General features: G+C 37.9%; 1 long non-coding RNA gene across 1 annotated transcript in view; it reads left to right on the top strand.

The window, feature by feature from the left end:
- LOC138843523 (uncharacterized) overlaps positions 1-10,839 on the top strand; it is a 37,837-nt gene extending 26,998 nt beyond the window's left edge. Inside the window, exons 2-3 of the long non-coding RNA XR_011378334.1 lie at positions 7,610-7,694; positions 10,649-10,839. This is a non-coding gene — a long non-coding RNA (uncharacterized lncRNA). The remainder of the gene's footprint in view (positions 1-7,609; positions 7,695-10,648) is intronic.
- Positions 10,840-23,444: the final 12,605 nt, after the last annotated feature.

Below are 23,444 nucleotides of genomic sequence, written 5' to 3'. Positions count from 1 at the left end.
GTGACTCCTGTTGTTGATTTAACGATTGACACTCTTGTTTATGGCGTCAGTAATCACCCGAGGCTCCAACGCCGATCTTATTTAGACAATGTCATAGTCAAAGTGGAAGTTCTTTCAAGTATCATTTCCAAAATGAAAAGACTTGAAAGTCATTACTCTCCTCATTACAACAATAATAAGCTAAACAAAACAAATATCAACAGCTTCTCTGGGCACACTAAGGAGTTGCAGTTACAATGCAATGAGCACCCAGGAATCATCAAAGGTCGTAAAGCTGGAATCACAGCTGGGACCTGCTTATCTGGAACAGAGCCCTGGCTGAAGCACTTAGAGGGTAACTTTGTGTGAAGGCAATTTTACCCAGTGGCTGGAGGCCATTCCTACCATGAATGGGAAACTCCCAGGCAACATGGACTTAGGGATCCAATACTTTGCTTTATCTTGAGGAATCCCACCAACTTTTCACAGTAGAGGGCTTAGAAACATCATTTATTAGCTATGACAGGGAAGAGGAACAGTAACCATTGTGAAATAGGATGAAAACCATCTTCTTATTTAAAGGCTTAAATGTGAATCGTTTAAATATATTCATTAAAAGATAAAGATTGACAAAGTGAGTATAATAACAATATTCGGCTACATCTTGTCTTTTGGACATTCACTAAATATACTGATTCAGACAAGTTCAAATAAAGCGATAGCAAAAGATATGTTAAAACTAATTGAAAGGAAGCTGGAGGTACTACACTAATTTCAGATAAATGGAATTCAGAACAAGGAAAATTATCAGAGACAAACAGGAAGATTACTTAATGATTAGGCAGCCATTGCTTTAAAACCTAGCAAATTTGTGTATACACCTAAATTCAGAACTGCAAAATACACTTCAAAAACCTACAGAATGAGGGTGGGCATTCTGGCAAAGCAGGGTACGCCACTGCTTGGGACACCTGTATTCCATTTTGGAGTGCTGTTTGGAATTCTAGATGCTCCCCTCTCAATCCATCTCTCTGTCTTTCTGCTGCATGGTTGACCAGGATGGAATTCCTGGCTTAAGCCTGCCCAGCTTCAGGTATTGCAGCCATTTCAAGTGTGAAACAGTGAATGGAAGATCTCTCTCTCTTTCTGTTTCTCTCTCTCTTTCTCTCTCTCACTCCTGCGCGCGCGCGTGTGCTCTCTATGTCTCTCCCCACTCCTGCTCTACCCAGATACCCTAACTTTCAAATAAATATATATTTTTTAAAAATTGACAAAATTTCAAGGAGAGAGAGAAAGTTCCACTATTATATTTGGGAACATCAATCTTCCATTAATTGGCTGTTCAAAAATGCAAAAAAACAGAAGCATAAATTTGGCTTTAATAGCCTTATCAATTACTTTGGTCTAATAATATTTACAGAATTCTTTGTCCAACAAGATCAAGCTTCCATGGATGGACAACAGTCTGGACAACAAAATGCACCTGAAACTGTGAATGTTCACAAAACACATGAAGAATGTTCCCAGATAATAAATTTTAAGAAACTGTAGCAAGAAGAACAATTGAAGCATGAAAAAGAAAAGGAATGAAAATTGAAGTATAAATGAATAATATTGAAAAATAGGAAAATAATATATGAAAATCAGCAAAACCAAAAGATACTTCAGTGAAATAACAAATTCATAAACCTCTCTCCATGCTCATTAAGAAAAGAGAAAGACAGAAATTACCAGTATCAGAAATCAAAGAGTGGTCATCATTGGAAATGAACATTAATGTTCCATGGAAACTTAAGGATAATAAGGGGCTACTAAAATCACTATGCACAAAAATTTGATAATTTAAATGAACAGAACAATTGCTTGAAACATAAATTGCCAATACTTACACAAAAAGAAATATAATCAGTCGAGGCCCATTTCCTTTAAAAGAATTGAATCAAAGATGCATACTTCTTCCCACCACCACCAAAAAAAAAAAAAAGGAATGAAAATATCAGGCAAGGGTAACTCATAGTTGAATTCTACCATACATTCCAAGTACAAAAAAGGACAACTCTCTACCATTTCCTCTTGAGATCTGAAGTGTAGATAATAATTTATAACTCAATTGGTGAAATCAGCATTACCTTAATAAAAAACTTGTTAAACTTCTAAGAAAGGAAAACTATAGAAAAACATTTCACATGAACAAAGATGCAAAATAAAAATAGAAAGCAAAATAATAATAGGTAAAATCCAACAATTTTATGTAGTACAAGCAAGTGGTATTTATCCCACGTAAGCAAGCCTGTCAGCATTTAAAAAAATCAATAAATTGGACATACTACACAAACTGCAAAAATGTTAAATGATTACATCAACTTTTGTAGAAGATATTTGGCATAAAAAAACTGAGCAAACAAGGAACAGAAGAGAAATTCCTCATCTAGATAAAGAATATCTACCAAAACCATCTTTAATAGTGAAATTGGACAGTTTTCCCTTAAGTTGGAGAAAGGGGGAAGTGTCTTTTTCTCACCACTACTTTTCAATATTATGGTGGAATTACTAGACAGTGCAGTAACACAAAGAAAGGATACAAAATGCATACATATTGGGAAGGAAGACATAAAACTGCTAGCAAATGTCATTATTGCATGTATAGAAAATTCAAAAGTACATCATAAGTACCCCTGGAACAATGTTAGTGTAGCAAAGTGGCGAATTACATGTACAATTTCACTGTTGATCCATGTATGGGTAAGAGCTAGGATTTGAAATTTAAAAACAAAATTAAGCATCATTTAAAATTGCATCAGGTTAAGAAGCAAATCCCAATCGGTGTCTTTTAACTGGACAGTTCAGGCCATTAACGTTCAATGTGACTAATGATAAGTGGTAACTTTGCCCTGCCATTTGCCAAAGATAAGTTCTAATATATGCTTTGAATTCCCTGTGATCTTTTGCTGTGAGGTTTCCTTCCTTTACCTTCTTTCATATTGATGACTGTGTTTCTGTGTTTCTGTGTGTAACACATCTTTAAGCATCTGTTGCAGGGCTGGACAAGTGGCGACAAATTCTTTCAATTTCTGTTTGCTATGAAAAGTCTTTATTTCACCTTCATTCACAAATGAGAGCTTTGCAGGATATAATATTCTGGGCTGGCAGTTTTTCTCTCTTAGTACCTGGGCTATATCTCGCCATTCCCTCCTAGCTTGTAGAGTTTCTGATGAGAAGTCAGCTGTGAGTCTGATTGGAGATCCTCTGAGAGTAATCTGATGTTTCTCTCTTGCACATTTTAGGATCTTTTCTTTATGTTTCACTGTGGAGAGTTTAATTACAACGTGTCGTGGTGAGGATCTCTTTTGGTCGTGTTTATTAGGGGTTCTGTGAGCTTCCTGTACTAGGATTTCTCTGTCCTTCTCCAAACCTGGGAAATTTTCTGCTAATATCTCACTAAAAAGGCCTTCTAATCCTTTCTCCCTCTCCATGCCTTCAGGAACTCCTAGAACCCGAATGTTGGGTTTTTTAATAGTATCCTGAAGATTCCTGACAATATGTTTTAGATTTCTAATTTCCTCTTCTTTTCTTTGGTCTGACTGTGTCCTTTCCTGTTCTCTGTCTTCTAAGTCCAATATTCTCTCTTCTGCTTCACCCATTCTGTTTGTAAGGCTCTCTATTGTGTTTTTCATTTGATCTATTGAATTCTTCACTTCAGTCACTATCACAGTTTCCTGTTGTACTAGTTGTTTCGTTTCATTTTGATTCCTCCTTAATATTTCATTTTCACGAGAGAGATTTTCTATCTTGTCCATTAAGGCTTTATGTAGTTCAAGAATTTGTTTTTGAGAACTTCTTAATGTTCTTATCAATTTTTTGAGATCTGCTTCTTGCATTTCTTCTATGTCATCATCTTCATAATCTTGAATTGGGGTGTCTTTTTCATTTGAGGGCGTCATGGTGACTTCCTTGTTTTTATTACCTCGGTTTTTGCGTTTGTTATTTGGCATATTGGAGATATTTGGTTTCTTCACTGTGGTGCTTTTTCTTGTTATACTATGACTCTAGATTAAGTGGACTATCTGTTTTTGATGGAGCCTTAGGGCTTGAGATGGGTGTGGCCTGAGAGCTCTGTTTGGTGTGCCAAAGGTGACACTCCCAGGTTAGGCGTGGTAAATCTCTCTCTCTCTCTCTTTCTTTTTTTGATTCAAAAGGGAAGTAATTCTGCACAGCTGAACGAAGTTGGAGTTAGTTAGCAGGCAAATGATATACCCGCAGGAGCCAGAGATCGGAAGCTCTTTCCCAAGGACCACACAGGGAATCTGTTTGGCCCTCAGAGTGGGCTCAAATTCTCCTTCAGTCTCCCACTGGGTTGCCAAAGTTACGGAATTGTAGCATCTCTGGAGAGTACTCAGGTGAATTCTGTGAGTTCTCTCCCCCACCGTCTCTTTTTTCACAGTCTCAGTTCAGTAGCACCACAAATTTACTAGGTCCTAATCTCCTGTTAATTCGCCCCACCCAGAGTCAGGTTTTTCTGCTAGGCTCAGGGCCGGTGCAGACCTGAGGTGGCTCTGCTTATGACATATGTCCAAGATGGCGCCTGCTCTTTGTCTTGCTCGCCCTTGAGAGGTGAGCGGAGAGAGAGAAACCCGTGTCTGTACCAGTCACCTTTTTTTTTTCCTCTCTCTCTCTCTTCCAGTTAGCCTGGTGAACTTTTATCCCCGGGGTCGTTCCCTCTAGTCTCCTCTCTCCGCTTGCCTGCCGGTGTCTCGGGCTATTGAGGTTCGGCTTAAATATTTTATTTTTTTATTTGAGAGGTAGAGTTACAGACAGTGAGAGAGAGAGAGAGAGAGAGAGAGAGAGAGAAAGTTCTTCCTTGTGTTGACTCACTCCCCAAATGGCCACAATAGCTGGAGCTGCGCCAATCTGAAGCCAGGAGCCAGGAGCTTCCTCCAGGTCTCCCGCGTGGGTGCAGGGGCCCAAGGACTTGGACCATCTTCTACTGCTTTCCCAGGCCACAGCAGAGAGCTGGATTGGAAGAGGAGCAGCCAGGACCTGAACTGGTGCCCATAAAGGGATGCTGGCGCCGCAGGCAGAAGATTAAACTACTGCATCACAACGCCAGCCCCTTGGGTTTCTTTAACTCATGTATTTGCTTCTGTGTGTTTTTGAATAATCTTATTATTATTCTTTTGAATTCCTTTGCAAGCACTTTATCAATCTCTTCATCGTCACATTCTGATATTAAGGTGTTATTGTTTTCCTTTTGCCAAGTCATATTGCCTTCTTTGTTCATGTTTCTTTTATTTCTATTTTTAATTTTTCTCCACTGATGGCTTCTATCTTTGGAATATGACTCTAGAGTGTTTGCTCCTTCAGTGGATACCTAGAGGTATGTGACCACAGGCCAGTGCTGGAGTGTGGGGCAAAAGTCAAGAGTAACACCAAAATGGGTGTGGTACATTCCCTGTGTTGTCAGGAGGGGGTAGGGCACGATTGTGATCACAGCATTGCTCTGCCAAAGTGAACCAATGGCCCAGGGGAGCCAACATGACTACATACCCTGCCCACACAGGTGCCCCCACCATATAAAGGATCTCCATGCTCCTCAGTGTGAGTGTGGAACCCTCTCTGATCACCCATCCTGGGTACTCAGGGAACTCTGAACTTCTGAAGCCAGACACAGTGATGCCCAAAGACCCAGAATACCCCACATCCTATTTCACAGTCACAAAATTCCCACAGTCATAATATGCGGGGCTCCCACAGTTACTAGGAGCAATGTATCTACCCTGAGCCCTGCAAGCCTCCCTCATCCATGCAGAAAGCCACCGCATTCTCAGAGTCAACCACTTGCCCACTAGAAGTTGGTTGGTATTCTGCCTTTGCAAGTTGAGTCCACATGCCTCACTCCAAGAAGATGGCATCCCTCTGACCATCAGCAGCAGGAGTCACCAGTCATGTCTGGTTGCTAGTGCTTGGTTGTACCATGCCCACTGCTCCACGATGTCTCTCTTCTTTCTTTAGGATTTCCACTGAAAACTTATTTCCAACTGTTTTCTGGGAATGCATTTCCTCCCTTTTTATTTTGTGATCTTCCCATGGCCAAAATTAGCATCTTCTTTCTCTACTGCACCATCCTGGGTCTCTCCTTACACACCTCTATACTGTGCTTTATACACAGCTCCTCTAGGTGAACATGGCAGCTTGCAACCCTTCCTGTGCATCTGCAGAGTTCAACATAGCTGTTAACATTGTAATTATATTTTTATTTCCATAATTCTGGATTAATACCTTCTTATCACATATTCTTCTGTTATCCTTGTGTATCGATTTTAGTAGACACATTTCAAAAATTTCAACCAAAGAAAGAGGAAAATTATTAAGTTAATATATAACAAAACTTGTCTATTCTATGTTGGTATGTCTTCAACTAGACTGGACATCCCTTACCTGAATCCTTCACATGGTTTTTAATACTGTTAATCTATAATTTTGATATTGCTGATATATATTACTCCTATATAACCTATTTTAATAAACCTATTGTTAACCTATAATTCTCCCTATATCAAATATCATGTATACCTTTTAATAAGTATTAAATCATACATCGAATTTCTTATCTAATGGTATTGAAGTAAAATTTATTTTCTCGTCAGACCAATTCATTTTTAAGATAATTTTATCAAATAGTTTTTCAAATACCCTTTCATGACAGTAATTGCTATTCACTTCTATTTCCATACAACCACCAATAAGTCCTGTATTACATAGTATAACAGTAAGGCAATATTTGATATTAAGGTAATGTCCTAATGACATTAGGTATCTATTGTAATAAAGGATCATTTTTCCACTGAGCTCAGAACAAAAAAGTGTCCCTCTCCCATGCAGTCTATCTATTTCTGGAGAGCAGCTTTCCATAAATGATAGAGTTCACATGCATTCTGACCCTATCTCCTTAACCTAAGTATTTCTCACGAAGTAAAGGAGCCTGCAAATTTCACTTAATAAATTGAAAGGCTTTTTCCTTATACAAAACTAATGTATGTTGTAAGTACAGCAGGACAGTAGGACTTGTCATCCCAAAACTCATGCAAGATATTTTAACTCCGCTTTCTTTTTTAAATAAAAGATTTATTTATTTTTCTGAAAGTCAGAGTTACAGTGAGAGGGAGAGACTGAGATAGAGATCTTCCGTCCCCTGGTCCACTCCCCAAAAGGCTACAGTGACCAGGCCGAAGCCAAGCTGAAGCTGGGAGATTCATCCAGGTCTGCCATTGTAGGTGGCAATATCCCAAGTCCTTGGGCCATCTTCCACTGCTTTTTGCAGGCCATTAACAGTGAGCTGGATTGGAAGTGGAACAACCGAGACTTGAACTGGCACCCACATGGGATGCCTGTATCGCAGGCAGCAGCCTAACCCACTGTTCTGCAACACTGCCCCCCAAACTTTGTTTTCTTAATGTTAAGTGTTGATTGATTAAGCATGGAGGCCTCGATCTAATTATGACATCTGAAATGTGGGTCTGGTGGGAGGTTTCCATGTCATTGTGGTATGCCTTCAGAGGGTGATTCCCTTGAGAGTGGATTATTTTGAGTTAAGTTCCCTCTAGATTTTCTCTCTCTTTCCCTGGTTCAACAGGTTATCGTTCTGCATCCACCATAACAAGCTTCCACCAGACACCAGACTGTGGGACCACCTCTTCCTGCACGGTAACCTCCATACTGTAAGTTGGAATGAACTTTCTTTCTCAAGAATCACCTCTCTGGTATTTTAAATGTGATAGTGAAAGTAGACTAACATTAGTTATAATTGACAAATACTTATGGTATACAATTTGATATTTTCACTTATATCATGAAATGTTTAAATCCATCTATTTAACAAGCACAAAACATAGTTAATATTTTTGTGGTGAGAATATTTAAGAAAGAATTTCTTAGCATTTCTCAATTAAATGATATATTCTTTTTATTCAAAAGCATAGAAACAAAGAGCTAAAGATATAGACAGTGAATTCTTCTATCTACTGATTCATTCCCCAAATGTCTACAGCATTCAGGGCCAAGTGAATGACAGAATCCAGGAACTCCGTCTGGGTCTCCTACATGGATATCTGTGAACCAAGTACTTGAGCCATCATTTGCTGCCTCTCAGGGGGTTCATTAACAGGATGCTTGATAGGAAACCAAGGCAGGATTCAATCCCAGCCGCTGTTCTAGGGCATGTGGGTGTCTCAACCTGATGCTTAACCTGTTTGCCATAACACAGATCCCCTTGCAGTATTATTAATTATAGATATCATGTTATATAAAAGATTTCTAGAACTTATTCATCCTGTTTAAATTAAATCATGTAGACTTTGACCAATATCTTCCCATTTCATTCTACCAATGTTCTTTTGCAACCACCATTCTACCTTATGTTTCTACCTTTTTACATTTTACATATTAGTGATTAATATAGTACTGATTGTTCTTGGCTGATTTGACTTACCAAAATGTTCTCCAAGTTCATCCATATGTTCATAATAAGTAATAGGATTTCATTCTCTCTATGGCTAAGTAGTATTCCATTAGAAAAAAAAATGTGTATACATATTTATACATTTATCCATTGATGGACACTTAGGTTACTTCTCAGTTATGATGACTGTAATCAGTGCTGCCACAAAAATGAAAGATATCTTTTTAAGACACTGCTTTCATTTTCTTTGGATATCATACTCGTAGTGGGATAGATGAATCAAATGGTAGTTCTACTTTTAATTTTTGAGGAACCTCCATACTGTTTCTATAATGATTGCACTAATTCACTTTCCCACTAATAATACACAAATGCTCCTTTTGCCCCAAATCCTTAACAACACTTGCTTTCTTTCATCTTTTTGATAATATCCAATCTAACTAGAGGGAGATGATATCTCATGGAGGTTTAGTTTGAATTTCTATGATAATGAGTGATGTTGAGCATTTGTTTCACATACCTGTTGGCTGTTCATATGTTTTCTGTGAAGAAGTGCTTTTCAGGTTCTTTGTCGATTTTGTAATCAGGTTATTTGATTTTTTGCTATCAAGCTACTTGAGTCTGTTATATATTTTGAATATCAACCCCTTATCAGATGTATAGCTTGCACTATTCCATAAGTGACATATTTCCTTGATTGATTATTTCTTTTTTCTGCATGCTTGCTTTTTAGTTTAATATAATCCATTCATCTATTTTTGCAAATGACTCTCTTCTGATGCATAAAAAAGTACTTGACAACATTCCATACTCTTTAATGAAAAATTTCTCAACAAGTTAGTCGTAGAAGAATGTACCTGAATATTAGAAAGCCAAATATGATAATCCCACCACTACCATCATACTCAATGGAGAAAGGCTGAAAAGACTTTCCCCTGAGATCAAGAAAAAGGATGTATACTCCCAGCACTTTTGTCCAATAAAATTGTGGAAGTCTTAGTCATGGTAAATACAACATTTTTTAAAAGAGCATCCAACTCAAAAATAAATAAGATCATTTCTGTTTTTAGAAAACATGGTCTTGTATATTGAAAAGCCTAAAGACTCTACCAAAGAAATTACTAAATCTTATAAATTCAAGAAAATCATAGACTATAAAATCAAAAACCAGTAACTTTTCCATATATTAACAATGAACTATAATAAAAATAAATCAATAGAACAATACCAGTTACAATAGCATCAAAAACTTGAAAACTTAGCAATAAATTCATCAAGAAGGTTAAAGATTTATATGCTGAAAATTATACAATGTTGATTAAATAAATTAAATATACAAGTAAATGAAAAGATATCCTGTGTTCATGGATTTGAGTATAAATGTTATTAAAATGTCCATACTTAAATATTCAGTGCAATCTCTATCAAAATTTCAATGGCCATTTTTCACAGAAATAGGAAAATAATTCTAAAATTCATATGAAAGGTTCTTCTTAGGCAAAATAATCACATCACATAATTTTAGAAAACACTATGAAACTGTAGTAGTCGAAATAAGATGTTACTGTCATAAATATATATATATGTATATATGTACATATTTTGAACAGAATAGAATAAGGAACCCAGAAATAAATCTGGGTGCTATGGCCAATTGATATTTCTTCAAATTTTAAAATTTTATTTATTTTCATGTTATTTTAAAGACAGAGAGATATCTTCCATTCATTGGTTCACTCCCCAAATGCTTTCATTAGCCAAGACTGAACTGGGCTGAAGACAGGAGTATAGAGTTCAATCCAGGTCTCCCACATCTCCCACATGGGTAGCACAGATATAAGTAATTATCTGCTGCATATGGAAAGTGCACACTGGCAGGAAGCTGGTGGAAGCAGAGCACCTAGTACTTGAACCAATCACTTCAAAATAGGATATAGGCTTACAAGTGGTGACTTAACTGCTGTGTCGAAATGCCTGCTCCATGGTCAACTGAACTTTGACAAAGGTGACAAGAACACACAATGGGTAAAGGACAGTTTCTTTAATAAACAGTGTTGGAAAAGTTGAATATTCCTATTTAGATATACAAAATTGAACCCATATCTCACACCTTATATACAAATCAACTCAAAATGTGGTAAGACCTAAATATAAGACTTGAAATAATAAAACTGTTAGAAGACACATGTCTCAGCTGCTCCTCTTCCAATCCAGGTCTCTGTTAATGGCCTGGGAAAGTAGTAGAAGATACCCCAAGTGCTTGGGCCCCTGCATCTATGTGGGAGATCCAGAAGAAACTCCTGACTCCTGGTTTCCATCTGGCCCAGCTCCAGCCATTGTGGTCATTTGGTGAGTGAACGAGCAGATGGAAGGCCTCTCTCTCTGTCTCTCCTTCTCTGTCTGTAACTCTGCCTCTCAAATAAATAATCTTTTTTAAAAAAGAAAATAATTCTATATGACCAAAGTACAGCGTAAAGGTTAAGAGTCAGAAAGAATAAGTAAATTTTTCTTTTGACAGCTAAACCTGAGTTAGCAAATATCAAGAGTAAGTCAATAAAACCCTCAAACTTGCTGATCACATCTGCCCTTGTGATGTTTGAAATGTGTTCTTCCAAGGGCACCTGTGGATGTGTCACAATGATTAAAGCAAATGTCAAGTCAGCATTTCTGGATCTCTCATATAAGTGCTCCAGCTTAAGGCATGATTGCGAATTAAAGAGTTTAACATTTGTTCTGCCTTCTCAAGACTTTGACTTCATTGTTTTTAAAATTCCAATTCATTATGTTCCTTATTCCTCCTAATATCCTCTTTTATAATACCATCAAGCATAGACAATACATCTCCTGTTCACAGACATATTGCTTTGTAATACTGTTGACCCCGTCATTGATTCTAATATTGGAAGAAGGAAATGCACTCATCAAGGAATATGAAAGACTTTATTCCAGTTACAGTCACTTCTATGCCTGGGAAAGGACTTACATCATACAATGGACTTGCATTCATTCCTAAATTTAGACATAGATAACCCTTTTTCCTTTGTGACTAAAAGAAAATAGAGAAAATAGCTCATTTTATTTCCTTCGTAAATAAATCATCTGAAAATATACTAAAAATGTTAACTAGAAATCTTTTACAGGAAACTTTGTGGATATATTCTTTCTCTTCCTCCCTCTCTCTCTGTCTCTCATGCTCTTGACATGGGAAAAATCTAGGTGTGACACTTACAATACCATAAGGATCTCAGGATAAGTTTCCTTCATCAGGCTGAATAATGTGGTTTCCTCTTTTTTTCCTAAGTGTCTATTGGTCACGATTTCTATGCTTCTAGAAGCATATTACTTGCAAAAGTAATTCCATGAATAAAAGATAAGAAGCTTTTTGTGCCTCTTTACCCTATTCTAAAACCCAGAGTTTATGTCTCTATCCATAAAACATTTGTCCTGCACATTTATTCCTTTAATTTTAGGATGAATGTAATAATGCAATAAAGCACTTATTCATCAGTGCCCTGACTCAGCTCTTTTTCAGATCAACCAAGCTTTCAAAGCTGATCTATAAGTGTAATTAGCCGTAGAAATAATATATGGAGAAGGAAGATGATAGTGACCCAAGATAAGATTATTCTATAGCTTTTCATACACAAAAAAGTGTTGCATAAACTACTTTGATCTTAGTAATTTTCATAATTCTATTCGCAAATAAGGTGTCATAGAGTAGGAATAGGACCCAGTTCCTGGAAAATGCATCCAGTGGGAGCAAAACAGAAAGTAGAATCTTTGGTGTCTGTTGGGTTTTAAACCTTTAAGCATCCATGTCCTTAAATCCCAAGCAGAAAGTGATACAGTCAGAAAGGGATAGATTCTCTAAGGAGTTATACTGTCCTTTTACATTGAGGCCATTCCTTCCATGGTGTCTGCATCAGTTAGGGCAAATTAACATGGAGTCATGCAGTGAACAACCCTGACCTCAGTACTTAAGCCATGTGAAAAGGTAAACTTTTCTTGCTGTTAATACAGCTTTATAGAGATCAGGCCCTGACTCGGGGAACCTGTCTCCTTCCACTGAGTCCTCCATTCAGCCCTGAATTCTATTCTTCCAGTCGTGTGAATTTAGGAGGGTACAGGGAGAAAACGAGAGAAAAGGAAAGGGACCGGGAGAAACATGGAGGCATGGAGGGAAGGAAGAATATATTGAGGGAAGGAGTGAGAGGAGACAAAGAGAGAATGGGTCAAGAGTAGGCCAGTTGTTTGAAAGGCCAGACTTGTACATAGTATATATTGCTTTCATTCATGTTTATGGACCAGAGCACAATCATACAGCTCAGCCTAACCACAACAGTGGTTGTGACATGGGAAGTGAGATACTCAGCAGACTCATAGAATGGCAGATGTCCTAAATAGCACTCTGGCCTCAGAATCAGCCCTAAAGGCACTCGGATCTGGCTGAAAAGCCCATGAGAGTATTTCAGGCATGGAAAGCCAAGACACTCTGGCAAAAAGATCTCTGTGAGTAAGATCCCAGTGGAAAGAACAGGTCTTCAAAGAGGGAGGTGCCTTTCTCTGAAGGGAGGAGAGAACCTCCACTTTGACTATGACCGTGTCTAAACAAGAGAAGAGTCGGAGAACTCAAGGGGCTTCCATAGCCTTGGAAACTCATGACTGGTGCATAGGGAGATTACTGATGCCATAAACAGGAGTGTCAATTTGTAAAGTCAACAACAGGAGTCACTGTGCACTTACTCCTCATGTAGGATCTCTGTCCTTAATGTGCTGTACATTGAGGCTTAATGCTATAACGAGTACTCAAACAGTATATTTCACTTTGTGTTTCTATGGGGGTGCAAACGATTGAAATCTTTACTTAATGTACACTAAACTGATCTTCTGTAAAAAAAAAAAAAAAAAAAAAAAAAAAAGAAAGAAATTATCAATTCCCAACTTGACTCTCACTGGGATTAAACATGACAATAGGTCTGATCTGATTTCATCATCATTTTAAAAAAAATCATCTATTATTTTTCACTTTATGATTCTGTGTGGGAGCAAACTGTTGAAATCCTTACTTAAGGTATACTAAGCTGATCTTCTGTATATAAAGAGAATCGAAAATGAATCTTGATGTGAATGGAAGGGGAGAGGGAGTGGGAAAGGGGAGGGTTGTGGGTGGGAGGGACGGTATGGGGGGGGGAAGCCATTGTAACCCATGAGTCGTACTTTGGAAATTTATATTCATTAAATAAAAGATAAAAAAAATAGTGGTTGTGAGATGTAGCTTTTTTACATAAGAGGAAGCAAGATTGTTGCATATCTAGCAAAACTCAGACAAACTACCTTCTTTGAAATCAAACGAGATGTTTCCATATGGCTAATACTGCCATAGAAGTTCCTGGTAAACTGACTAGCAGCTTCTCAGTATTTCAAGTCAACAAATACAGGAACCTCCTTCTGGACTAAATCTAAAGTTAACTACATCTAGCTGTTGCCTAAAGTTGCACCTAACCCAGTGTTCTTACGGTAATTTCTTTTCCTCTCAAGTTAATTTTAGCAATCTAGGTTATTAAGTAAGTTATCTGCAAGAAGTGAAGTTTTTTTTTCCTACTACTGCTGTGATCCTGTGCCCCAGTTTAAAGCAATGAGCCCTGGGAACAGACTGCTTGGTTTGAATCCTGTATTGCTATTTATGTGACTTTGGGGAAGTTACCTACTTTTCTTTCTGTGTAAAATTGAAATAACATTACACTTACTGCAACTTTGTAAGGAATACATTGTAAACTCTATGAAAAGCACTTAATACAGTGTCTTGCATCTGAGCTATCATTATCATCATCATCATTTCCCAATATTGGTTTACACAAGCATGGGGGTACCTTATTTTCTTGGAGTCTGAATGACTGCCAATATTCAGTCTTGACCTTTGGGTATATCTGGGGAAAGGCATTCTCTAGCTATAAGCAGGGAGGGAGGGAAAAAAGTTATAGTCTAGAGAGTAAGACCAGAAGAAATTGTGAGTGAAGTGTGCCACCAACCCCAATCTTGAGCTGTTTAAGCCAAAAGCCAATGGACAAGAATGAGTGTAGAGAAGAGTTCTGCAGTGCCAAACCAAGATATCATAGTTAGGCTCTAATATTCAACCAATCATTGCTGAGCCTGGGCTTTTTGTGTATGAAAAGCTATAGAATAATCTTATCTTGGGTCACTATCATCTTCCTTCTCTATATATTATTTCTACGGCTAATTACACTTACAGATCAGCTTTCTCATGATTAGACAGAATCAAGAGAAAGACAACCTGTGACCAGGTTAGGTCAAACATGCAAAAATGTAGAGACCTCATGAGGTTTTCCCAGTAGTCCGAGTGAGTAGAACAAACAAAATTGGGATGATTGACCAGCAGCAGCACTATCAACAGGTAGGAAGTTAAGACTTGTTCAGGATTAGAAATTATTGTTCTGGAACTGCCTTTTATTCATATTTGGTATGTTATACTCTCACTTTTGAAAACCTCTGCTTGGGTCTGTTTTCCTATTCCTCCATTAGGTCCCACCTTTTTCTTATCAGTGATCCTATCTACTTCAATCTCTAAGATGTTTTCCTTTAAAACTGCCTCATCTCTCTGGGGCCCATTACGTTCCTGGAATATAACTTGTCATTTTTAATCCATCACCCATGTGTTCCTCTCATCCATTGTTTCACCTCTAATTATGCACCATAATTTATTTCCAACATCTACTGTTTTGTTAAAATTTTTATTTATATAAGTGGAACAAATTTTATGTATCTTGTACATATACTTTTAAGAACAAATGACACTTCCCATTCCATCCTTCCTCCCTCCCTCACTCCTACACTTCCTCCTACTTCCTTTCTTATTTTTCTTTTAATTTTTGTAATAATATACCATTTTTCTTTGAAAACAAGTTTTATCATTAACTGAAGAAGCACCTAAGGAAATAAGCAATGGAGTTGGGCACTTAAGCTTATCTAAAATTTATGAGACATAAGAATATCCTCCACTTAATACACTAAAATGAAGTATATATTTGAGAACAAATTTTTACTAATAACTCTCATAATACAACTCTTTGAGGACAGAGGACCTGCATGGTAAGTTAGTGCACAGTGACTCTCTGTCGTTAATTTAAAAATTAACACTCCTTTGTATGATATCAGTGATCACCTGATGCTTTTGACATGAGCTATCTAGGCTATGGAAACCTTTTGAATCCACAAACTCTGTCATTATTTAGACAAGGCCATAAGCAAAGTGGAAGTTCTCTCCTCCCTTCAGAGAAAAGTACCTCCTTCTTGATGACCACTTCCTTCCACTGGGGTCTCACTCAGAGAGATCCTTCATGTAGAACATTTTTTTTGCCACAGTATCTTGTCTTTCCATACCTGAAATGCTCTCATGGGCTTTCCAGCCAGACCAGAATACCTTAAGGGCTGATTTTGATATCAGAGTGCTACTTTAAGTGATTGTCACTCTATGAGGTGGCTGTATGACCTGCTTCCCATGTTGGAGCTTTCATGCCTTTTCAATTCTATTTTTATTACCAAACACTTAATCCTATTTGTGTGATCGTATTAACACTTAATCTTATCTATATGTTCACTTTGACTCATAAGCCTATCACTTTGATCACTTCAACAATTAAAATGGTTCCCAACCCCCTGACCTGCTTGTGGGGATTTGGCATCCCATAGCAAGTTTTTGAACTACCCTTAGAGGTAAGTTCATAGGAACGGATGCAGAACCATACAGCTTTATAGTTACAAGCATCATACATTTCATAATTACAACTTTAGAAACATGAGATTCTTCCTACCATGCCCCCTCCACTCACACTCCTACCATGTTTCCTCCTCCCTCTCTTATTCCCACTCATGTTTTACTGAGATCTGTAGGTGTTTGCTTTCATTTCTGGTGTTTCTATTCTGTTCCATTGATCTGTCCATCTGTTTTTGTACCAGTACCAGGTTGTTTTGATTATAACTGCCCTGTAGAATGTCCTGAAATGTGGTATTGTGATGCCTCCAACATTTTTTGTTGTATAAGATTGCTTTAGCTATTCAGGGTCTCCTGTGTTTTCATATGAATTTTAGCATCATTTTTCTATGTCTAAGAAGAATGTCCTTTGTATTTTGATTGGTATTGCATTAAATCTGTAGATTGCTTTCAGTAATAGGGACATTTTGATGATATTGATTCTTCCAATCCATGAACATAGAAGATTTTTCCATTTTTTGTATCTTCTATTTCTTTCTTTCTTTAATGTTCTGTAATTCTCAAAGTAGAGATCTTTGATGTCCTTGGTTAAATTTATTCCAAGGTATTTGATTTTTATAGCTATTGTGAATGAGATTGATCTTAGAAGTTCTTTCTCAGCCATGGCACTGAATATGTATACAAAGGCTGTTGATTTTTGTGTGGTGATAATATATCCTGCTACTTTGCCAAACTCTTCTATGAGTTCCAATAATCTCTTAGTGGAATTTTTTGGATCCCATATATATATGATCATGGCTTCAGCAAACAGGGATAGTTTGACTTCCTCCTTCCCAATTTGTATCCTTTTGATTTCTTTTTCTTGGCTAATGGCTTTGGCTAAAATGTCTAGTTCTATATTGAATAGCAATGGTGATAGTGGGCATCCTTGTCTGGTACTGGATCTCAGTGAGAATACGTCCAACTTTTCCCCATTCAGTAGGAGGCAGATTGTGTTCAGGAATGTTCTTCTATACCTAATTTGCTTAGAGTTTTCATCACGCAGGGCATTGTATTTTATCAAATGCTATCTCTGTGCCTATTGAGATTCATATGGTTTTTGTTCTTCAATTTGTTTTGATGTATCACATTGATTTATTTGCAAATGTTGAACTATCCCCGCATACCAGGTTTAAATCTCTTATGCTTCTCCTTGCTGTTTCTTCGTAGCCTTGTGAAGCGTGCCACTCCCTAAAACTCCATTTGTCCTCTATTCCAACATCTAATTTATTACCCTTGAATATGCTATTTGGTTTATATTAGACTTTCAATGTCTGCCTAGTTACACTGCCATTCAATTCCTGATCTTGTCTTTGCTAATGTTTGGGAAATCCCCTCTTTATGGAAAATACTTCATACAAAATTAAAGCAGCATCAAGAACTCAATTAGGGGTCAGTAATGTGGCATAGTAGACTAAGCCTTCACCTGCAGCATGAGCATCCCATTTGGCACCAGTTTATATCCTGGCTGCTCCTCTTCTGATCCAGTTCTCTAATTGCGGCCTGAGAAAACAGAGGAAGATGGCCCAAGTGCTTGGGCCCCTGCACCCACATGGGAGATCTGGTGGGAGCTTCTGGTCCCTGACTTAAGATTGGCCCAGCTCCAGCAGTTGTGGCCATTTGGGGAGTGAACCAATGCATGGAGAACCCTCTGTCTTTCCCTCTCTGTGTCTGTAAATCTGCCTCTCAATGAAATAAATAAATCTTTAAAAAAGGAACTCAATTAATAAAACATTTCCTTCATTGTTTTTTAGATTTTTTTAAAAATTAGGTTTTAATTTATTTTAAATGTTCTACCACTAAAAGTAAACATTAGTATCCATTAAACAAGTCTTCACACTAAACATCTGCTTTAATATTTTACATAAGTAGGTTTCAAACTAGTTGCAGGTTCTCTGTGTAAACATGTTTTTGTGTGTCTTCATTGCTTGTACCCAAAGCAAAAGCTAGTTCTCTCTTTAGGCAGCCTGACAGTATGCCACTCAAAAGGGAGTAATGCTATGCAAAGCAGTATGAGCAACTGTGTTTTGTTTTACAGTTTTCCAACATGATTCAGGGGGAGAATAAGATGTTTAATCCTTGTTTCCAGCTTAAAAACAAGATCTATCTCCTTTGGAGATGTGGGGAGAGGAGGGTAACTATGCTCAATAAATTTCTTTTAATAATGATTTCTTAACAAAGATTTCTAATGCTATTTCCTCTCTTTGAAACAGTTTGTCAAATACTGAATCTATCAAATTACAAACTAAACAAACAGCTTCAGTAAAAGATACTTACTCCTTTTCTTAACATATCATGATTATAAGATTTCAATCTCCCCTGTTGCTATAAACTCTTAATAGCCTCTAACATTGCAGTTAACCACATTTTCACAATAATCAATAGAGATGAAATTCATTCAGTTGAATTTTGATTATAGTGAAACCTAATTTTTTTCACAAATAACATTTAAATACAGAAGGAAGTTTAAATTTTTAGATTTTTTTTCTTTAACCAATCTAATAAATAAGCAAACACTAGCTTTTCCTGGCTCAGATATTTTATGATATAATTTTATGGTTGAAACACACACATTTATTTTTAAAACAATTTTTAATAGAGTGAACTGACTCGTTGGAAAATCTCTTTTTCTCTCTCTATTTCTCCCTCTCTCTGTCATTCTGCATTTCAAATAAATAAAATAAATCTTTTAAGAACTAGGATGAAGAATTTCGTAGCCTTATCTATAAGTTAGATGCATGGAAAATGGGCTTTGTACACAACAGGTTTGGAGCTGACTGGGAAAAATGAAAAAACTAAATTAACTATTGTAAAGTGCTTTGATGTTTTTCTTTTCTTTTTTTTCCCCCACCTTCTTGGGAAAGGTTTCTGAAACTCAGTAATAAAAATCAGTCAGTGAAAAAAAATTCTAACAATTGAATCCTTTTGAATTTTACTTTTTGGAATTTTTTCTAAAGTTACACTGGCTCATGGGTTAATTGATGTATATACCAAGGTGTTTATCTCAGCAAGGTCTATAATAGCAAAAGACTATCAGTAGAATATTGCTAAATAAATTTTGTTAAACACATGCAATAGAATAAGTTGATTATAAAATGTAACAGATTCAGTAGGTAAATTCAAATATTTACATCATGTTATGGATCAAGCAGAATACTAAGCTTTAGAGATGACTGCAGTGAATAAAATAGTCAAAAAATTTACTGTCATGTAATTAACATTCCAGTTTGGGGTTGGAGACAATAAACGCATGATGGTGGTTGATTCTGTCACTTTTAAAGAAAGATAAGGAGATAGGGAGTATGGGTATTGATTTCTTATACATCAAAAAAGAAGAGGTTTCTAACACTAATACGGTATCATTTCTAATTTATAGTGAGAAAAGGAAAGTACCTAACAGTATGTAGAAAATACACCTAGATACCTTTACAGAGTATCTGCATGTATCTCTGAGAGAACAAGAAACTGGCGATGTTGGCCGGCGCCGCGGCTCACTAGGCTAATCCTCCGCCTAGCGGCGCCGGCACATCAGGTTCTAATCCCGGTTGGGGCGCCGGATTCTGTCCCGGTTGCCCCTCTTCCAGGCCAGCTCTCTGCTGTGGCCAGGGAGTGCAGTGGAGGATGGCCCAGGTGCTTGGGCCCTGCACCCCGTGGGAGACCAGGAAAAGCACCTGGCTCCTGGCTCCTGCCATCGGATCAGCGCGGTGCGCCGGCCGCAGCGTGCCGGCCGCGGCGGCCATTGCAGGGTGAACCAAGGGCAAAGGAAGACCTTTCTCTCTGTCTCTCTCTCTCACTGTCCACTCTGCCTGTCAAAAAAAAAAAAGAAAGAAAAAGAAACTGGTGATGTTGGCTGTCTCCATGGAGGCAGGCAGAAGATCACATTTTATGCTTTTTGAACTTTGTACCACGTTAAAGTATTTATCGTGCAAAGTAAAGAGTTCATACAAAAAAAGCTTGAATTTCCATATACTTTTTTAAAGGATTTATTTATTTATTTGAAAGTCAGAGTTTCAGTGAGAGAGGAGAAACAGAAAAAGAGAAATCTTCCATCAGCTAATTTACTCTCCAAATGGTCACAATGGCCAGAACTGGGCCAGGCTAAAGCCAGGAGCTCAGAACTTCTTCCAGATCTCCCAAGTGGTTTCAGGGGCCCAAGCACTTGGGCCATCATCCACCACTCTCCCAGGCACATTAGCAGGGAGCTGTATCAGAAGAGGAGCAGCCAGGACTCAAACCTGAGCCCACTGGGAGGCCGGCACTGCACATAGCACATAAACCGTTGTGGTACATATACTGCTAATGTCCTAAATTTAGCAAAGTCACTTTAAAGTCTTGGGAAATATGAATGGTTCACAGGTTTTGGTAAATATTTATCAGTGTAAATATTCTGATAATTAAAGAGAATCATATTTCTGGAAATCTATTCTGTTAATGGCTTAACCCAGCCTGACCTCTGTTCTAGACGGTCTGAGAATGAGGTCAAAGGTCAGAGTGAGGACATTCTGCATAATTTTTTTTTCCCAAAACACTTTGCTGAATACCCAGGATGACTTGAGTCAGCATTGCCATTAGCAGTTTGAAGACAATTTGGTATTTTAATGGCCCAGCCTATGGAATGCTACATTTCAGGGTTTGGTATTTTAATGGCCCAGCCTCTGGAATGATACATTTCAGGATTCGGGGAATTGATGAAATGAAAATACAGGCTTCAGTGCTGCCACAGGACATGTGTCTCCCCTTAACTAGAGCTCAGAGAACTTAAAATCCTCTTGGATTTCCACAGTGATTGCAAGCTGAGGAAAGAAGAGTCCACAGGCTTAAGAATGTGCTTTGTTTTCCCTGACCCATGGTACTAATAGAGTACCAAGAAAAAATAGTGTTTATGTGCAGAATTGACATTTTGAGATTTGATTACGGTTTGCAGCTCTTATCTCCACTGTTGAGCAGTATTTTTTCTTCTTGCTATTTGTTTAATCCTTTACTTGGTGGAGGGTTATGGGATGAGCTGAAAGTATGTCACTGTAAAAAATTGGAATAGAGAAGAGGAAGGGTGTTTGGGAGCATGGACAGGAGGGAGGGTGGTGTGCAAAGTGTCAGTATGCTCCTAAATCTGTGTAATACGTAATTCATAAAATTCATTCACCTTATATAAATAACAATATTTAAAAACTGTTCTCACTACAGCCAAACAATCTCCACATTTTGTTCTTTTTGTTTTTTCCCCTTTTCCTCTGAAAATAACTTGCTCCCCTTTTCACTTATTCTCATACTTCTTGCCTTTGCATTCATTCAAAGTCTTGAATCTGTAAGAGTTTTCTATTTTTAATGTGAGGTAGTTGTGAAATTTCGCTTTGCTTCACTAGTAAAATGCCTGGTTTCTTTTTTTCTTAGCCATTTAATACTGCATTCCTCATTCTCCCTTCCTTTGTCTCAGATATAAGGAAGTATGACTCGCTAGGAACTGATGTTCACTTTAACTTCTCGGCTTATTAAGCTGCATGGTAGGCTTTTGTTTTGGCTGTTTATGAATGTGCAACCAGAACCACAAACCTAAAATCCTGACTGACCATTATCCATCATTCAGTACAAGACCTCAGATGGGTAAACTGAAGCTTAGAGAACAAACTCAAGTAGTGTAAAGGAACTCACAGCTAGGAGCTTAGCCTGGGCTAGAATCCAATGTCACTACCAGTTCAATGGCTTTCAGACAAAGGTCAACTCCCAGCCTCACCAAGCACCTGCAAATGCCGTTGCATTCTTCTCACAGGAAACATAAGGCCCTGCCAGTTCTTTTGAACTTGTATGTCTATGAACCACCTCATTTAATAATTTGATCAGGTATGTCTCTATGGGTTAATCCACTTGGCAATGTAAAGGGAAGTCTGTAATAAAAAACAACACCACTATTTCCCACAGTTCTAACTGAGGAAAAGTTAGCTTGATTCATGCTTTGTTAGACGTCAGCCATGATTCCCAATCCTTGTGTGTATGTGTAGATGGGTGGAGATTAAAAGGGATTACCTTCATTATATTACCCTGAAATTAGTATGTCATCTATAAGACAATAAACCTTCCATTGACTGTGAATAATTTTTAGCTTAATGGCTGTTGAATATTGTCTTGCATTAGGTTCCCCAGAAGAAGACAATGAAACAAGGGTTGCATGCAACTGACTCATAACCGAAGTGCTCCCAGGAGAGCCTGTGAATGAGTCAGGAGAGCAGGGAGAGAACCAGCAGGGTCACTGTCTAGAGCAACACTTCCACATTAAGCTCATCTTGCAAAGGACTGCTGGGTTCTAAACTAAGCTTCAGGTTGTGTCCCAGTTTGGAGCAGGGTTCCTGAAGCTAAGCTTGCTGAGGCTGGCATTTCATAATCTGTACCTCCATGTCCTTTGCAAGGGCCAAGCTTGAGGACAGTTAGCCCCAGGGAAACTGCTATCTGTGCATGCAGACCCCATGGCACCAGTAGCCTATGGACAGCCCTCCAGAGAATCACAGGTGCAGACCTCTAGGGACCAGAGCAGGCTGAAGTCACCAGGCACAGGAAGAGTCAGAAGAATCTGACAGGATCTGATAGAGTACTGACAGCAACTGCTTTAAACATTGTTATATGGCTTGTCCTAAATGGAATAGGCAAAATATCATCTATAAAGTCTGTTATCAGAGCAAAGTCTGTGTTTACTATTTAAAGTACAGGTATAATACACTAAATGTGGTGTATGTACATATATTTTTTCTAAAATACATGCTCACATATATATATGTGTGTGTGTGTATATATATATGAAGGGACTTCAAAAGGCCGTCAAAAATGCACATTATCTTTTTAGTTTCATTGTCCTGTAACTATTTCAAGCCCACTTGTATTCCTAGATGCACAAATATAGATGTATAAGCACAGATATACAGCTCCTGCAATTTCATATATTTGTTTAAAAGTGCGTTTGGAAGGCACATATTTGATCTAGTGATAAAGATGCCACTCGGGACAACCACACTCCATGTCAAAGCACCTAGGATTGAGTTCTGGCTCTTATACCAATTCAAATTCCTGCTTATAATCCACAATCGGGGAGGCAGCGGATGAAGGGTCTAATCACTGGACTGTAATCACCCACGTGGGAGACCTAGATTCATTCTAGGACCCTGGTTCCAGCGTGGCCCAGCCCTGTGTGAGGTGGGAGATTTCTGTCTGTCTGTCTTTCTTCCTCTCTTCCTCCCTGACTCTCTGTCTCAGTGC

The sequence above is a fragment of the Oryctolagus cuniculus genome, chromosome 8 (assembly GCF_964237555.1).
Source record: "Oryctolagus cuniculus chromosome 8, mOryCun1.1, whole genome shotgun sequence".
In the NCBI taxonomy this organism is placed as follows: Eukaryota; Metazoa; Chordata; class Mammalia; order Lagomorpha; family Leporidae; genus Oryctolagus; species Oryctolagus cuniculus.
This window is presented reverse-complemented; position numbering and strand designations above follow the sequence as displayed.